General features: G+C 45.1%; 1 long non-coding RNA gene across 2 annotated transcripts in view; it reads right to left on the bottom strand.

Annotated features, from left to right (window-relative positions):
- Nucleotides 1–201: 201 nt before the first annotated feature.
- Nucleotides 202–17,268, bottom strand: part of LOC132402514 (uncharacterized) — a 33,486-nt gene continuing 16,419 nt past the window's right edge. For both annotated transcript variants that reach the window (XR_009514939.1, XR_009514938.1), the window contains one exon: nucleotides 202–2,385. This is a non-coding gene — a long non-coding RNA (uncharacterized LOC132402514). The remainder of the gene's footprint in view (nucleotides 2,386–17,268) is intronic.

Here is a 17,268-nt window from a genome sequence, read left to right as displayed (position 1 = left end):
ACAAAGGCACCATCTTGGGGAAAGGTCTATTATTATGCCTGGGGGCAGGTACTAGGCAGAAGGGAAGCGGCAATGGTTTATATATATCATGAGCTGTGACCATAAATGTCAAATGGGCAGTGGCAGAAGTGTGGGTTATTATTGCGAAAATATATCCCCGGGTCTGGGCAACTCACAAACACGTCTGTGGCCTTGTTAAAGTAACACTCGTTCAGATAGAAGGTCCATCACACCCATCCCATAGTCAGTGCCCCATTAACTTAGAAGCAGAGGCTGCAGTCATAAAAATGGTCATAGAGCTACAGAGGTAAGTAGGATAGATAAAGGGGATGCAACGGATGTCATATATTTGGACTTTCAGAAGGCCTTTGACAAGGTGCCACACATGAGGCTGCTTGCCAAGTTAAAAGCCTGTGGTATTACAGGAAAGTTACTAACATGATTAGAGCACTGGCTGATTGGTAGGATGCAGCGAGTGAGAACAAAAGGATCCTTTTCTGGTTTGTTGCCAGTGACTAGTGGTGTTCTGCAGGGATCAGTGTTGGGACCACTTCTTTTTATGCTGTATATAAATGATTTAGATGATGGAATAGTTGGCTTTATTGCCAAGTTTGTAGATGATACAAAAATTGGTGGAGGGGCAAGTAGTGTCGAGGAAACAAGATGGCTGCAGAAGAACAGACAGATTAGGAGAATGGGCAAGAAAGTGGCAAATGAAAATGCACAGTCATGCACTTTGGTAATAGAAATAAACAGCGGACTACTTTTTAAACAGGTCTTTATGCAGAACATGCCATGTTAGCATTCATTTCAAAAGGACTAGAATACAAGAGCAAGGATGTGATGCTGAGGCTTGATAAGGCACTGGTGAGGCCTCACCTTGAGTATTGTGAACAGTTTTGGGCCCCTCATATTAGAAAAGATGTGCTGGCATTGGAGAGGGTCCAAAGGAGGTTCACAAGGATAATTCCAGGAATGAAAGGGTTATCATACGAAGACTGTTTGATGGCTCTGGGTCTGTAGTCACTGGAATTCAGAAGGATGAGGAGGGATCTCATTGAAACCTTTTGAATGTTGAAAGGCCTGGACAGAGTAGATTTGGAAAGGAGGTTTCCCATGGTGGGAGAGTCTAGGACAAGAGGGCACAGCCTCAGCACAGAAAGGCATCCTTTCAAAACAGAGATACGAAGTAATTTCTTTAGCCAAAGGGTGGTGAATTTGTTGCCACATGCAGCTGCATATTTAAGGCAAAGATTGATAGGTTCTTGATTGGACATGGCATCAAAGGTTATGGGGAAAAGGCTGGGAACTGGGGTTGAGGAGGAGATACAAAAAAGGATCAGCCATAATTGAATGGTGGAGCAGACTCAATGGGCCAGATAGCTTAATTCTGCTCCTATGTCTAATGGTCTTATGGAGACAAGGAGTGAACCAGCCAACCATCTCCCATACGAATTCTCCAGTCTGTCTGATACATAAGCCAGACAGGTCCCACCAGCAACGCATTGATTACAACTCTATGAACAAATATGTCACTTGGGAATATCCTGTGGTGGCAAACCCACCTGAATGGCCAGAGGTCGGAACAGGACTTTTACTGTCTTAGATATGGTGAATGGTTTTTGGTCAGCTCCAGTATGTCCTGATAGGATAAGTTAGCTTTTACCATCCAGAGACAACAGTATTCTTGGTCAAAGATTCTCAGGATTCCCATAACAGCCCTCTATTTTCCGTCGATGTATAGTGAAAGTATTCACCTGTGTTGTCTTGGCAGATACCAGTAGCAGTATTTTGCAACAGCTAGATAATATTCTAATTGCATCTCCGGGAGAGAAAGAGCACACGTGGTTGGTTTCACGGACTTTACAGGTTATCGACAATGTTCCACTGAAGGTAAACCCCTCCACGGTACAGTTTGGACGGTCTGAAGTAGTATATTTGTAATGCAAATTTAGATAGGGTGGAAAAGAAATACCCTAGGAATGTAGCTGACTTCTCCCAGCTCATCAGCAAAACAGATGAATTCTTCCTATTCTCGTGTCTCCGTTGCCTCTTCAGGCTGGCTGGCGTGTATGTATTCTCGCTTCTTCGAGACAGACAGCGAGACAGAGCCTGCTACCAGTTCTTGAATCAGGGAACTCGAAATAAAAGGCAGTGCTTCAGACTGACTAACATCTAAATAGCGACTGTTGTCTTCCCTGTCGCTGTGGCAGGAGTGATATCTGTCTCTCCCTTAGTAGTGAGACAGAGCCTGTGGGATGTCCGATTGTTGGATGAACAGTAGTTCTGGATGTACTGTCGACCATGACCTCTCTTTGGGGGCTTTGCTGTGATGCACCATCAATAACTCTCGGAGAAGTGAGGCGAGATATTGGCTTTTATTGTCTGGAAGAAAGAACAAGCAGCAATTGACCACCATACTACATCCTGGAGACTGAGGCTGGGGCTCAGGCCTCAATCGCCTTTATACCGGAGTCAGTGGGAGGAGCCACAGGAGCAATCAGCGGGGGGGTGGGGGGGGGCTGTCCAGACAGGTATATGTAGTTCACCACATGCTGTTGCTTGCATGGTGGGTAGCGGCAGTGCTGATGCTGTGTGTGGGAGGGGGCAGGGGGCTTTGGGGTTCTTAGTGTTTTCTGTCATTCATTCTTTGGGGTTTTCTGTTTCAAGGATGTCTGCGGACAGTGAGCATTTCAGGTTGTATGTTGTATACGTTCTCTGATACAAAATAAAGCTTTTGAACTCCCCTAAACCAGCGAAAGGAATCCATTGGAATTTATGGCTCCTAATTTACTGTCACAGTTTAGTGGAAAATTGCACTGAGCTCACAGAGCCTCTGCCAGCCTTTGTTAGCGAAGAGAAACAGGGCAAAGAAGGGGTGGAATTGACACTGGAATTAGATCAGGCCTCTTCACATCTAAAGCAAGCCCTAGCTGCAGCGCCAGATCTGGGCTTGCCTGACGTGGACAGACCATTCCATCTTTTTTGTAAAACCCGTGGGAATTTTATAGAGCGGTTGTATGTCAAGAACATGGAGACAAGTTGCAGTCTGTAGCGTGTTATTCTGTAAAACAGGAGCCTGTAGTGACAGGAGTGGATCAGTGTTTGAAAGAAATAGGCTGTGCAGCTTGGGCCGTGGAGTGTCAGAATCCATTACTCTGTTGGGTCAGATAGAATGCACACACCTCACACACTCTTCCAGAGGCAGGGAAACTATGGGGAGTGTCTAACAGCAGGCGAGTACAATGGGAGGCAGTATTGTTATGCTGACAAGCACATACAGCTAACAAGGGATAGCTTGGTTAGCGGAGCCAGTTTGATTGGTCACGATTGATCCCCACATGAGTGCATGGACCTAATATAAGGAGAAACTCCTATGAGGGGAGTGATGTGTTGACTTTTCTTTGTACACAAGTTCAGGAAGTACCATGACAGTAGCCCACAAACAGGAAGGAACCTCATGGCAGGAGGAAACCTCCCAGAACAGGTTAGCACAAGGGGCAGAACTAAAAGCTCAAATAGAGGCCGTTAAATTGGGTAAGGGTCAGAGCGTGAACACTTTCACAGACATTGGGAGGAGTACATGACTACACGGCAGGTTGGGCAAGGAGAGGGTATGTGAGCTCGTCAGACCAGCATACACATCATAAGGAAACGGGGAAGGAGTTAGCTGAAGCTGCTAAACTGCTCTGGGAAGCAGCAGTCATCAATATTAAGGAGCACAGAAGGGTAGACACCCCTGAGCAACGGGGAAATCCATTTGCTGGTCAGGCAGCTAAGGCAATTGCAGAGGAATGGCGAAGGAGAAAGACTCAAAGGTAATACAGGCAGGGGCCCTTCTTCAGAGGATAAGTAAGTCAGAGAATAGGCCAGAGCAGTGCAAAACGAAGACTGGACATGGCAAGAAGGTAACCATAGTGTAGAAGAGCGCACATCAGACATACGTGATTAAAACCCCTGTCTTGGTTTAGCTCACATAGGGTGAGGTGCTGACCAGGGATTGGGAGAGATATTGCTAAATTTAAATGAGTTTCAAGTTCAAAGTAAATTTATCATCAAAGTACATATAGATCACCGCATACAACACCGAGATTCTTTTTCTACAGCCGTACTTAACAAATCTATAGAGCAGTAACTGTAAACAGGATCAATGGACAACAAACTGTGCAAATACAGATATAAATAAATAGCAATAAATAACAAGCATGAAATAACAAGAAACCTTAAATGAGTGTCTTTTGTTCAAGAGCCTGATGATTGAGTAGTAGTAACTGTTCTTTAAACTGGTGGTGTGAGTCCTGAGGCACCTGTACCTTCTACCTGATGGCAGCAGCGAGAAAAGAGCATGGCCTGGGTGGGGAGGATCTTTGATGACGGATGCTGCTTTAATAAGACAATGTTTCATGTAGATGTACTCAATGGTTGGGAGGATTTTACACATGAGGTACTGGGCCAAATCCGTTACCCTTTGTGGGCTTTTTTTCCTCAAAGGCATTTGTGTTCACATACTGGGCCGTCATTTAGTCTGTCAGCACACTTTCCATCACACATCTATAGAAATTTGCCAAGGTTTTTAATGACATGCCAAATCTCCACAGATTCCTGAGAAAATTGAGGTGTTCTTGTGCTTTCTTCACAATTGTATTTATATAATGGGTCTGGCACAGGTCTTCTGAGATAGTGACAGCTAGGAATTTAAAGTTATAACCCTCTCCACTCCTGATCCTCCAATGATTCTGTAAATAGGGATGTGGATTGGCATTTTAGACCAAAGGTCTGGGGGGGGGGGGAGGTGGGGGGACTGTTGCAGGGGAAAGAATAGTGAGGTCTATTAACTAGCAAGTAAGGATGTTGGTTGTGCTAATGTGTTAACAGGAAACTACAGACAAAGACTAGAATGGAATACAACAGTGATAATGTCCAAAGCTCATGGGTTTTATTAATTATGTTATAATGTGCACCCATTGTTCTAAGAGTAAATTGGATCTACAGTTAGATTTGTGGTCATCATTTTATGTATTCTGTATTCACTTAACACAGTGTTCTGTAGCCACACACACAAAATGCTGGTGGAACACAGCAGGCCAGGCAGCATCTATAGAAAGAAGTACAGTTGGTGTTTCCAGCCGAGACTAGGTCCATGAAGAGGAGGAGGGTTGAAGACGGGAGAAGGGGTCATCGGTGGGAGTGGGAGTGTCCTTGCCGAAGAAGTAAGCTCGGAGACGGAGACGGAGGAAAAAGAGTTCAGCGTCATGGTGCATGTGGAACTCACTGAGGTGTGGGTGCAGGGGGACAAAGCTGAGGCCCTTACTGAGGACAGAACACTCTGCCTCAGAGAGTTGAAGGTTGGAGGGGATGATAAAGACCCAGCACAGATGAGAGATGGGATCAGAGGGGGGAGGGTGGCTGGTGGTGTCAGTGGAGAGGGGAGGGTTGGCTGTGAGAGGAAAATGGAGCTTCTAAGGGCCCAGGAGCTGAAAATGCGATCTGAGGGAGAGAGGATTGCAGAGAGGTGGTGGGGGAGGGGGAGACGGGAGTCACAACAGCAGCACGTGAAGACCCGGCCTGAAGTTCAAGGCTGGAGTCACAGTTGGTGGTTGTGCAATTGCTTTGAAGGTGTCCATGGTCGTTGGAACCCGCGGTGATGGTGCCGGAGTCCGGGTTTTGAATATGCCCTGGGTTGGTGCGGCCACCAAGATCGACGGCAGGGGCTGCAGTCCGAAGTTCATGCCTGCTAGTGACGGAGCCAGCAGGCTCTGGGACCTGCAGATGGAAAATCTTGCAATCCTTGTCTTGCATGATGAGGTGAAAGAAACGGCGATTACGTGCATGGATCCGACAGAGGATGAAATAATGGACAGGTCCATTACAAACAGCGAAGTGTCCTGGAGGTCTGGAAAGGACTGGGATAAGTACCTCCTCATGGCAGCGAGTGTCGCCCTCAGAGGTCGACAGGAGAAACTCTGGGAGGCAGAGTCATTGAAATGTGAGTACCTGGGATCCTCAGAAGGTCCAAATTGAGAGGCTCGAAAACAAATCCTGAAGCCAAATGGAGTAAGTTGGCGGCAGAGACACGTTCCAAGGAAGGATGAATGGCTGTAGTAACGGGTCTGGGTCAAAGTGTGGTAGAAAAGTTGAAGGGCCGAAGTGAGAGAGGGTTTCACTAAACTCCTGTTGAAGAGAAGATTTAAACTTCTTCAGTGTAGGCATCACTGGGAGAGGCTTCGCAGTAGTGAATTTAAAAACACAAACCCGAGAAAATCTGCAGACGCAGGAAATTCAAGCAACACACACAAAATGCTGGAGGAACTCAGCAGGCCAGGCAGCATCCATGGAAAAGAGTACGGTCGACATTTCGGACCGAGACCCTTCAGCAGGACCAGAGAGAAAAAAAGATAAGTAGAATTAAAGGGTGGGGGAGGGGTTGGACAAACACAGGGTGACAGGTGAAAGCAGGTGGAAGGAAAGGAGAAATGAAGAGTTGGGAAGGTGATTGGAGAAAGAGATACAGGGCTGGAGAAGGGAGAATCTAATAGGAGAGGACAGAAGGCCATAGAAGAAAGAAAATTAGGGGGGAGCACTTGAGGGACATGATGAGCAGGCAAGGAGTTAAGGTGAGTGAGGGAAAGGGGAATGGGGAATGGTGAAAGGAAGGGTGGCATTACCACAAGTTTGAGAAATCAGTAGCCTCGAACCTAATGGCATGAACATCGATTTCTCAAACTTCTGGTAATGCCCTCCCCCCCTTACCATTCCCCATCCCCTTTTCCCTCTCTCACCTCATCTCCTTGCTCATCCATTGCCTCTCTCTGGTATTTCTTTCACCAATCAACTTCCCAGCTCTTTACTTCAACCCTCCCTTCCTGGTTTCACCTTTCACCTTGTGTTTCTCCATCCCCTCCCCCCACTTTTAAAATGCACTCATCATTTTTTCCTCCGGTCCTGCTGAAGGGTCTCGGCCCGAAACGTTGACTGTACTCTTTTCCACAGATGCTGCCTGGCCTTTTGTGTGTGTGTTGCTCACATTTTAATTAATGTTTATATGAAGTGTTCCTTGATATTCATGCTGCGTCCCTTATTTTCTGGCTCTTTCCTGGTGTTTTCACACATTCTATCATTGTACTTTGTGGTAACTTAACGTCTCAAAATTAACCTTTGATGTCTATCTTTGTACATTGCAGGTCATCACTGGGTCTTAGAATAACTTATTTGCAGAGCAAATATGAAGTATTTTGTGGCATCATTTCTTGGAAGGAAGCTGGAATTGTGTTTAACCAATTTCATGGGATTCAGTGAAAAGGTAACAAAGCCCAAACAAGGACGAGGCAGTGTGATGTGACGTGATGTGCATGGACAACTAGCAGGTAATCAATAGGATATTTCATAAAAGACTCTTAGTAAAAGAAATACGGTTCATTACCCGACAACAGAGGCATGTGGGAGTGAGGTGAGATTGTGCCTTTTTCAAAATCATTTGGTGTTTTAAGGACTGATGTATAGTGCATGTTTAATGCACTCTTCCTAAAGCAGGCAAGGTTTAATTCCTGCACACATTCCTTCCAGGTTGTAAAGAGTAAAAGTAACATCAATTCTGAACTGACTGCTCTGTAATGCTGCTTTCTGCTCTCACCTACACCTTGCCCAGAATATTAACCCCAAGCTGGTTGTCCTACAATCACTGGCAAACTGGCTGAGATGACAAGATGGATCAGACACCGGATGAAAACACTGTAGAGATTTATCATGTGCATTTCTAACTCAACGGGCGAGAGACATGTTTGTATTTTGTTTGCCTGCTTGAGATGTAATGGTCTCTCAAACAGTTTAATAGCTTGAAACATATCTACCAGAAATGCAAGCCAACTTACCTCAACAAGCTAGTTGTATATATGATTAGCAATGAAACATTACAGAGAAGCCATTACATTAGCAGTGAAACATTACAGCACGTTACACTCTCCCCTCACCAAATTTAGTCATGTCCTCATGATGCTGAGATAATTCGCCAACCCTTGCTGCAAAACACAAAGTCCAATCCAGGTGTACAAGGCAATGACGTAGCTCCCCAAAATGGTAGTGGTCACACCTTGTTCCCCTGGTGCCAGCCTATCTGGTGGTCTCCTAATTCTCTGAGACCTCCACACCCTAACTCTTCAGGTTCAGAACCTACTGGGGACACTTTTGGTCTACCTGGCAAGACCTGCCCAGACCTATCACTCGTGCCCACCAGCAACACGGATCCCTCTATCCCATGGCCAAGCCCCGCCTCATCCCTTGCAGGGTCCCGCTGCAACCCAGGCTGTCATGGATAGCCCCCCACTTCACCTGACTCAATGGGAGAAGGGCTAGAAGTCTCTTCCTCAATCAATGGGGAGTTAGTGAAAGACAGCATATACCACACATACAGGACCTCATCCTCAGAATCAGTATCCCTCTCAGGGGTGGGTGCCGGCCTAACCTCGCCTGCTGTGGGCCTTGCAGTCGCCCCGTGTTTCCACAGAGTCCCCTTACTAGGTGTAGGCTCCAGGTCGGGCTCTGGGCCTACTTGCATCTCTTGATCCAGGGGCAGCAGGTGAGAATCTTGACAGGCCCATTCCCATCCTCAGGTTTCACCTGGAAAACTGGTAGGTTTGGCATCTGACTCTCCACCACCTAGGGCTGAGCCACCCAAAGGTCTGCTATCTTATGCTTTCCAGGTAGCTCCAAAATCCTTATGAGGACTTGGTGCTCCAGCAAGAGTTGGGAACCTCACCTTTTGATAATACCTCCTCTTATTTCTCGATATTTGCTTGGCAGCCGCGTAACCCAGCTAATTCATAAGCCCTTTTTAGCTCTTCTCATATCAGACACATACTTCAGGTAAGTCTTTGGTGGTAAGTCACCACATTAATCCCTAAACAAAGCTCAATGGGCAACCTTGCCGCATGCCCAAACATCAGATAATATGGCGAGTACCCAGTAGCTTCATTTCGTGTACAAGTCCGATTAAACCTCTCTAGCTGGAGATCACCCTGCGGGTGATAGGGCGTGGTCCTCGACTTCTCGACTCCAAGCATGCCCAGTAACTCATGGATGAGTCTGTTCTCAAAATCCCATCCCTGATCACTATGTATCCACCTGGGAAAGACATAATAAACAAAATACTTCGCTCATAACACTTTTACCACTTTAGATGCCCTCTGGTCCTCGGTAGGAAAAGCCTGAGCATATCTGGTGTAGTGGTCCATGATGACTAAGACATTCACCGTGTTGCTGGCATTCGGTTCTACGTACAGGAAATGCATACACACCAGGTCCAGAGGCCCCATACTCTGCAAGTGGGACAAGGGAGCTGCCCACGTAGGCAGTGTCTTCTGCCGTGTACATTGAATCCACGACTTGCAGTATTCTTCAAACTCCGACTTCATTCAGGGCCATAGGTCTTTTCCACCCCCAAATGTCTTATATCATCACTAAGTGACTTCAACGCAATCCCCCAATATTTCTCAGGCAGAACCAGCTGGCAATGCCAAGGTCCAGGGGTGATGGGACCTGGTACAAGATCTGGTTCTTCAACTCCAACTGAGGCTATTCTCACAGTAATGGAGACACAGATGCATATTTCGTCTTCTCCGTCTGAGCCATGTCTCCCTTTTCAACCGCTGCCCAAATGGTACCAATGCCCAAATGGTACCAATGCTGAGCAGCTGCCACTTCCCAGAACTCAATTTCGGCAGCTGATTTGTCTTCAGAGGAGTCAGTTACAGTAAACTTGGGGGATGGCGTCATCAGAAGCCCCCAATTGATCCACTGTTTGATCCTGCACCTCCTTTCCTCTGCCTTCACAGTGATGGCAAACTGCATGTGGCCTTCACCCTTGGGGCAGAAATGATCTCCCAGTCCTCAGAAATGATCAAACCCTGTCTTTGATATCTCCACCCCCAGCTACGGGAAACTCGCCTTGTGACTTGGCCCACTCCACTACCTTCTCCTCCTCCCTGACGGTATGGACAGGCCATGGCCCTGCCTCACCTCGGCTCTGAAAGATGCTGGCAGTCTCACCAACGTTACCTCAGCGCTAGTCTGAACTGCAACAAAGCCTGAACCCACCATTTTATCAGAACTCTGCGCTATGATCTCAACTTTGCCAATAGCTTTAACTGTACTCAAAAATCAAATTAACAATTCATCCAGGGTATGAATATCTACCCCTCTTGACACACACCAGTATCTAATCCATATCAGCACAGATTTAAACACTCAATGCACTGGTTCAATGCTCAGGGCAATCACACAGCATCCAACAGAATCAATCCCAGAGAAGCCCCCACAATTGTAACCCTCAGGCTCAGCCAGCATACCTTAGTCTAGGGGAAGACAGCTTCTGCCCCCACCAAACTGAGAAATTTTGTTTGTGTAGATGCTATGAAATGTGTTGTCTGCTTACAAATGAGAACCGTAAAATATCAGATAGTACACCATATGCAATTAAATAATTGAACTTCATAAATCGTAATCTGAATATAGGGTTAGTAAAGAAGATAAAAAGAAAAAGGGCCCATTTTAAGGAAAAAGTCAAAAGCACGTGTTGAAGCTTACTGGTATGGCCATTCGTCCACCATCAACCTCCTCCGAGTGTCACCAGCCTTTGGAGTCTTGTTCCCAATCCACTCCTTCCGGTGGTCTACCAGCTCTCTCCACACACATCTTCCTTCTTCCTCTCTTGCCGACAAAAGACTGCAAAAGTCCCTCTTCCAGACCCACAAGAAAGAACACCATTCCTGTCCTGGTTTAGTTCCACATTCCAAAGCCCTATCATCGCTAGTCATAACCCAAAGATTGCTGCTACATATGTAGCAATGTACATCATAGTGATAGTGAGGCTGCGACTTTTCCATCTCCTTTGATGCCTAGATGCCATTCAAACATGGTTAGATTTATATCATTTTGTGTGCTTGTAGTGGTCTTACCTGTTAGACAGGCTCAGCTACAATGTCTTTTGTGTGCCAATCAACCGGCTAATGTCTTTGCTGACATCTTCAACTTCTCATTCCAGCAGTCTGCAGTCCCCATCTTCTACAAGGAAACCTTCATCACTCTAGTTCTCAGGAAAAGGAAAGTGCCCTGTCACAATTAGTACCTCCAAAACTGACCATAATTAAGTTATTTGGGAGAATGGTAATGAGCAATATCGGTGGGAGCCTCCCAAACAATCTAGATCCCTTTCAAACTGTATGCATGAGAAATGGGGCTATGAAGAACACCATCTCACTTGCACTACATTCAGTTCTGGGTCACCTTGACAACAAGAATACGTATGTCTGGATGCTATCCATTGAGTACAGGATGAGAATATAAAATCAAGGATGTAATGCTGAGGCTTTATAATGTATTGGTCAGACCATGTTTGGAATGTTGTGACAATTAAGAGAATCTGCAGATGCTCAAAATCCAAGCAACACACATACAAAGTACTGGAGAAACTCAGCAGGCCACACAACTTCTATGGAAGAGAGTACAGTTGACGTTTCAGACCAAGACCCTTCAGCAGGACTGGAGAAAAACAAATGAGGAGTCAGAGTTAGAAAGTGGGGAGAGGGGAAGAAGAAGCACAAGGTGACAGGTGAAACTGGGATGAAGGGGAAGGGTGAAGTAAAGAGCCGGCAAGTTGATTAGTGAGAGATATACCGGGCTGGAGAAGGGGGAATCTAATAGGAGAGGACAGAAGGCCATGGAAGAAAGTAAAAGGGGGAGGAGCACCAGAGAGAGGCAGTGGGCAACGGGGATGGGAGATAAGGGGGAGAGGGAAACGGGGATGGGAATTGGTGTAGGGTTCATTACTAGAAGTTCGAGAAATCAATGTTCATGCCATCAGGAGGCCATGAATGGTGCTCCTGGTGTGGCCTCTTGTATATTGGTGAGACCTGATATAGACTGAGAGACCATTTCACCAAGCGTTTACACTCTGTCCGCCAGAAAAAGTGGAATCTCCCAACGGCCACGCATTTAAATTTCACTTCCCATTCCCATTCCAATATATCTATCTATGGCCTCCTCCACTGTTGAGATGAGGCCACACTCAGGTTGGAAAGAACTACACCTTATACTCTGTCTGGGTAGTCTCCAACCTGATGGCATGAACATCGATTTCTTGAACGTGTAATGGGGTAGTAATGCTGCCCCCCCCCAACACCATTTCCCAGCCCTGTTTCCCTCTCCTGTATATCTCCTTGGCTGCCCACTGCCTCCCTCTTGTGCTGCTCCCCTTTTCATTCTTCAATCACCTTCTGTCCTCTCCTATTAAAGTCCTCCTTCTCCAGTTCTGTATCTCTTCCACCAATCAACTTTCCAGTTCTTTACTTTACCCCCTCCCAGTTTCACCTACCACCTTGTGTTTCTTCTTCTCTGCCCCCCCCCCCCCCCACTTTCTAACTCTGACTCCACAACTTTTTTCCCTCCGGTCCTGCTGAAGGGTCTCGGTCCGAAATGTCGACTGTACTCTTTTCCATAGATGCTGCCTGGCCTGTTGAGTTCCTCCAGCATTTTGTATTTGTTACTTGCAATGTCGTGTGCAGTTTTTGGCTTCATGTCTAAGGAAGAATGTGCTGGTGTTGGCGAGGATCTCAAGGAGGCTTCCAAGAATTATCCCAGAGGTGAAAGGGTTAATGCGTAAGGAACATCAGATGACTCTGGTTCTGTACTCACTGGAAGAGACGGGTGGGGGGGAGGAGACAGGGGAGAGGGATGAAGAATCTCATTGAAATCTACCTTATATTGAAAGGCTTGGATAGAGTGGATGGGGAGAGGATGTTTCCAGTTGTGGGAGAATCTCAGACAAGAGTGCACAGCTTCATGAGGAGGAATTTCTTTAGCCAGGGTTTGGTGAATTCATGGAATTCATTGTCACAAATGGCTGTGGAAGCCAAATCATTGGGTATAAAGTGGAGGTTGAAGTTTCTTGATTAGTAAGCGTTTCAAAGGTTACAGGGAGAAGGCAGAGGAATGGGGTTGAGAAAGAAAAATAAAATCAGCCTTGATTGAATGGTGGAGCAGACTCGATTAGCCAATGGTCTAAATTCTGCTCGTATGTCTTTTGGTCTTACAGTTGTGCCTTCGACACCTTTATACCAAATAAGCTTACCTCAAAATTCTTGGACCTTGACCTTGGGGCATTCATCTGTAACTAGTTTCCAGGCTTCTGACCAGCCGACCTCAGTCATTTAGAATTGGTTATAGTGATTTATCCATCTTCATCTGCAACACTGGTATTGTCCAGGTTTATGTAATCTGTCTCCTGCTCTACCACCTGTATACTAATGACTCTGTGCCCAGATACAGTGCCAGTCCAACCCTTAATTTTTCCTATGATGCTGTTGCTATTGGCTAGATCAACAACAATGATGAGACAGAACACAGGAAGGCAAGTGTGAACCTTGTGTCACAGTGTCACAACAGCGACCCACCCTTCAGCATTTACTGTATTGCACTAATTCAATTGCATAACAGCCCTTGCACCATTCTGATGTTTGCTGGCCATCGTATTTACGCATACTATTTACATTTCACAAGATTAAGGAATTTCATTGCACCCTGGTGACTAATTGCTGTCTGTAGGTTGCAACAACATTTATTAAGAGAAACTTGCAAAAGTCATTCTGCATTTGAGGAGGAAATTCAGTAGAAATGCTGATTTGGCTTTCCATAATTTCTCTTTTTAATGAGGGTTCTTTTAGTATAATTTATTCTCAAGTTTTAATTTTTTTAATACTTTATTCAGTGGTATAGCATGGGACAGCCCCTTTCACCCAATGAGCCCATGCTGCCCTATTACACCCACGTGACCAATTAACCTATTAACCCATGCATCCTGGGAATGTGGGCAGAAACCAGAGCACCTGACAAATGTACAACTCCTTACAGCCTGCTACAGGATTGAACCTGGGTTATAGCTACACCATCATGCTGTCCCATCATCACCACATTAAAGAAGATTAATCCAGGAAATAAACAGCCACGGGATGCATCTACATCAAGAGCAATCTGTGATATTTGAAATTGACTTTGGAACAACATTAATGGCTAAACAAACCATCAATCGTGATATAGTGCAGTTGAAAGCAGAGGCTAATTGCAGTTTTTTCTAATAACATACAGCTGACACTACAGGCTAATGGCTCAGTAGAGAGTCTTGGAACATTATTCTTTCAGGAGACCCAAGCAGAGTTGTGACTGACACAGGCACAGGTGATGTATGAAATGTGAAAGAGCTGCTTGCAGTATCCATTAGCGTGAAGAAGTTTTACCTCTACACATACGGGAGAATGAACAGATAAACAATGATCTTTACTGATAAACCCAGCCACAGGACACCAAAGAGCTCATAGAGAGTGAAGACACAAGAGACAGCAGGTGCTGGAATCTTGTGTCTCTTTTCTTGATGACCCCCTGAAGCATCTAGACCTGAAACATCAGTGGCGCATTTCTTTTCACGAGTTCTGCCTGACCCTCTGAATTCATCCAGCATCTTGTTGGACATAGAAAATGCTGTGAGATTTAGTGCTGTCTGGCAAAGCCATGTTTGTGAGCAACACACCTAGCTGAGCTCTTATCAAGGACAGAAGAGCATCAAGGTCAAAATAATCAGCATGGTGAGATGCATTCAAAACAGATTCTAACCTACTTTTTTAAAATTAATCATCAGACCTCTTATACAACCAGGTGGACTTCTCACCTCACTAACTGCCCTGCCATGTGTCTTGCATCTTATTATCTCTCTGCACTGCCCTTCCTCTGTAACTGTAACACTGCATTATGATTTTCCCCTGCACTGTCTCAATGTGTTGTGATGAAATGATTTGTATGGATGGCATCTAAAATTAAGTTTTTCACTGTTTTCCTCAGCGCATATGACATTAATAAACCAATCAGGTAAATTGGTAAACATATTCAGCAGATGCTTCAAATCTTGCCCAAAGTGCTGGAAGGACTAAGCAAGTTAGGCATGGCGAATGATAAACAGTTGTCATTTTAGGCTGTCCTGATGCAGGGTCTCACCTGAAACATTATCTGTTTATTTCTCTGTGTGGATTCTGCCTGACTTGCTGAGTTCCTTCAGATTTTCTGCTGGCAAATTGGTAAAATTGTAAATTTATGTAATTTAATGCCCAGGTTATATTCCAGGTTCTTATTCACTAAAGAACGAGACTGAGGAGGATGCCAGAAGAGATTATACCAAGCCACGCCTTAACAAGTGTTTCAGATGGAACTGAAAGTGACTGACTGTGAAGCTAAAACTCTTTAGACTGAACTTCCACTTAAGAGGTGACTTGACTATTAAAGGCATAGTTTTCAGAGACAAAAGGATAATTATCTCCAAGGAACAACATAATCAGACATATTAACTCTTTATTTCCTAGAGTGAATGCAATGATTGTTTCTGTGGATTGAGAGGGAGTACCTGCTGGCCAGGGATGAATGAGATCTGGGTCTACATGCAGAATTGCAGCATGTGAAGATCATTAAATTAGAACCAGCTAAAGGAAATTCCTCACACATATCAAACAGTAAACTGGTGAAAAACCAGGTCAGGGTAGTTTTGGCAATTTTATAGAAATATATTAATGTTATCACACTTCAGTGAACCCTATGGTGATACACTAGTTTTTTGTGACAATGAATTATTTTTCAGACTTGTGGGAACTGAATGTCGTTGGAAACAATACACAGATTGACAATCACTTGCACACTCGGAGGTGTCAATGACAATGTATTCCATTCATAAGAACATAAGAAATAGGAGCAGGAGTTGGCCATCTGGACTGTCGAGCCTGCTTCACCATTCAATAAGGTCACGACTGATCTGGCCATGGACTCATCTCCACCTCCCTGCCTTTTCCCCGTAACCTTTAATTCCCCTACTATGCAAAACTCTATCCAACCTTGTCTTAAATATATTTACTGAGTAGCCTCCACTGCTTCACTGGGCAGAGTTCCACAGATTCACCAGTCTCTGGGAAAATCATTACCTCCTCATCGCAGAACTAAATCTATTCCCCCAAATCTTGAGGCTATGTCAAGATATAGCCCCTAGTTCTAGTCTCACCTACCAGTGGAAACAATTTTCCTGCCTCCATCTTATCTATCCTTTTCATAATTTTATAGGTTTCTATAAGATCTCCTCCCATTCTTCTGAACTCAAGTGAGTACGGTCCCAGGAGACTCAATCTCTCCTCATAGTCTAACCTCCACATCTCTGGAATCAACCTGGTGAATCTCCTCTGCACCACCTCCAAAGGCAGTAATATTTCCTTCTTCAAGTAAGGAGACCAGAACTGCACGCAGTACTCCAGGTGCAGCCTCACCAGTACCCGGTACAGTTGTAGCATAACCTTCCTCTCTCAGATTCAATCCCTCGAACAATGAAGGCCAACATTCCATTTATCTTCTTGATAGCCTGCTGCACCTGCAAACCAACCTTTTCTGATTCATGCACAAGCACTCCCAAGTCCCTCTGCACAGCAGCATGCTGCAATTTTTTACCATTTAAATAATAACCTGCTGTTTCATTTTTCCTTCCAAAGTGAATGACCTTGCATTTACCAACACTGTACTCCATCTACCAGACCCTCAAGCACTCACTTAACCTATCTACAACTCACTGCAGAATCTCCGCATCTACTGCATAATTTGCTTTTCCACTCAATTTAGAATCATCAGCAAACTTAGATACACTGCACTCGGCTCCCTCTTCCAGATTGATAATGTATATCATGAACAGTTCCAGACCTAGTACCAACCCTTGCGACACACCACTCACCACTGATTGCCAACCATAGTAACACCCATGTATCCCAACTGTCTGCTTTCTAATAGTTAACCAATCCTCTATCCATGCTAATACATTACCCCCAACTCTATGCATCCTTAAGTTATGGATAAGTCTTTTATGTGGCACCTTATCGAACACCTTCTGGAAATCCAAGTAAGTGACGTCCATCTATTCTCCTCTATCCACTGTGCTCACTATACTCCAGTAAGTTTGTCAAGCAGGACCTGCCTTTGCGGAATCCATGCTGTGTCTGCCTGATGAATCTATTTCTTTCCAGATGTCTCACTATTTCTTCTTTAATGCCAGCTTCAAATATTTCCCCAACTACATATGTTAAACTGACTGCCCTATAGTTACCTGCCTTTTGCCTACATCCTTTTTTGAACAGTTGTGTGACATTTACTGTCTTCCAATCTGCCTGGACCTGCCCAGACTCCAGAGAATTTTGATAAATCATCACC

Source organism: Hypanus sabinus, chromosome 12 (assembly GCF_030144855.1).
Source record: "Hypanus sabinus isolate sHypSab1 chromosome 12, sHypSab1.hap1, whole genome shotgun sequence".
Classification (NCBI taxonomy): Eukaryota; Metazoa; Chordata; class Chondrichthyes; order Myliobatiformes; family Dasyatidae; genus Hypanus; species Hypanus sabinus.
Note: the sequence above shows the minus strand (reverse complement) of the source record. Positions and strands in the feature narration are given on the sequence as shown.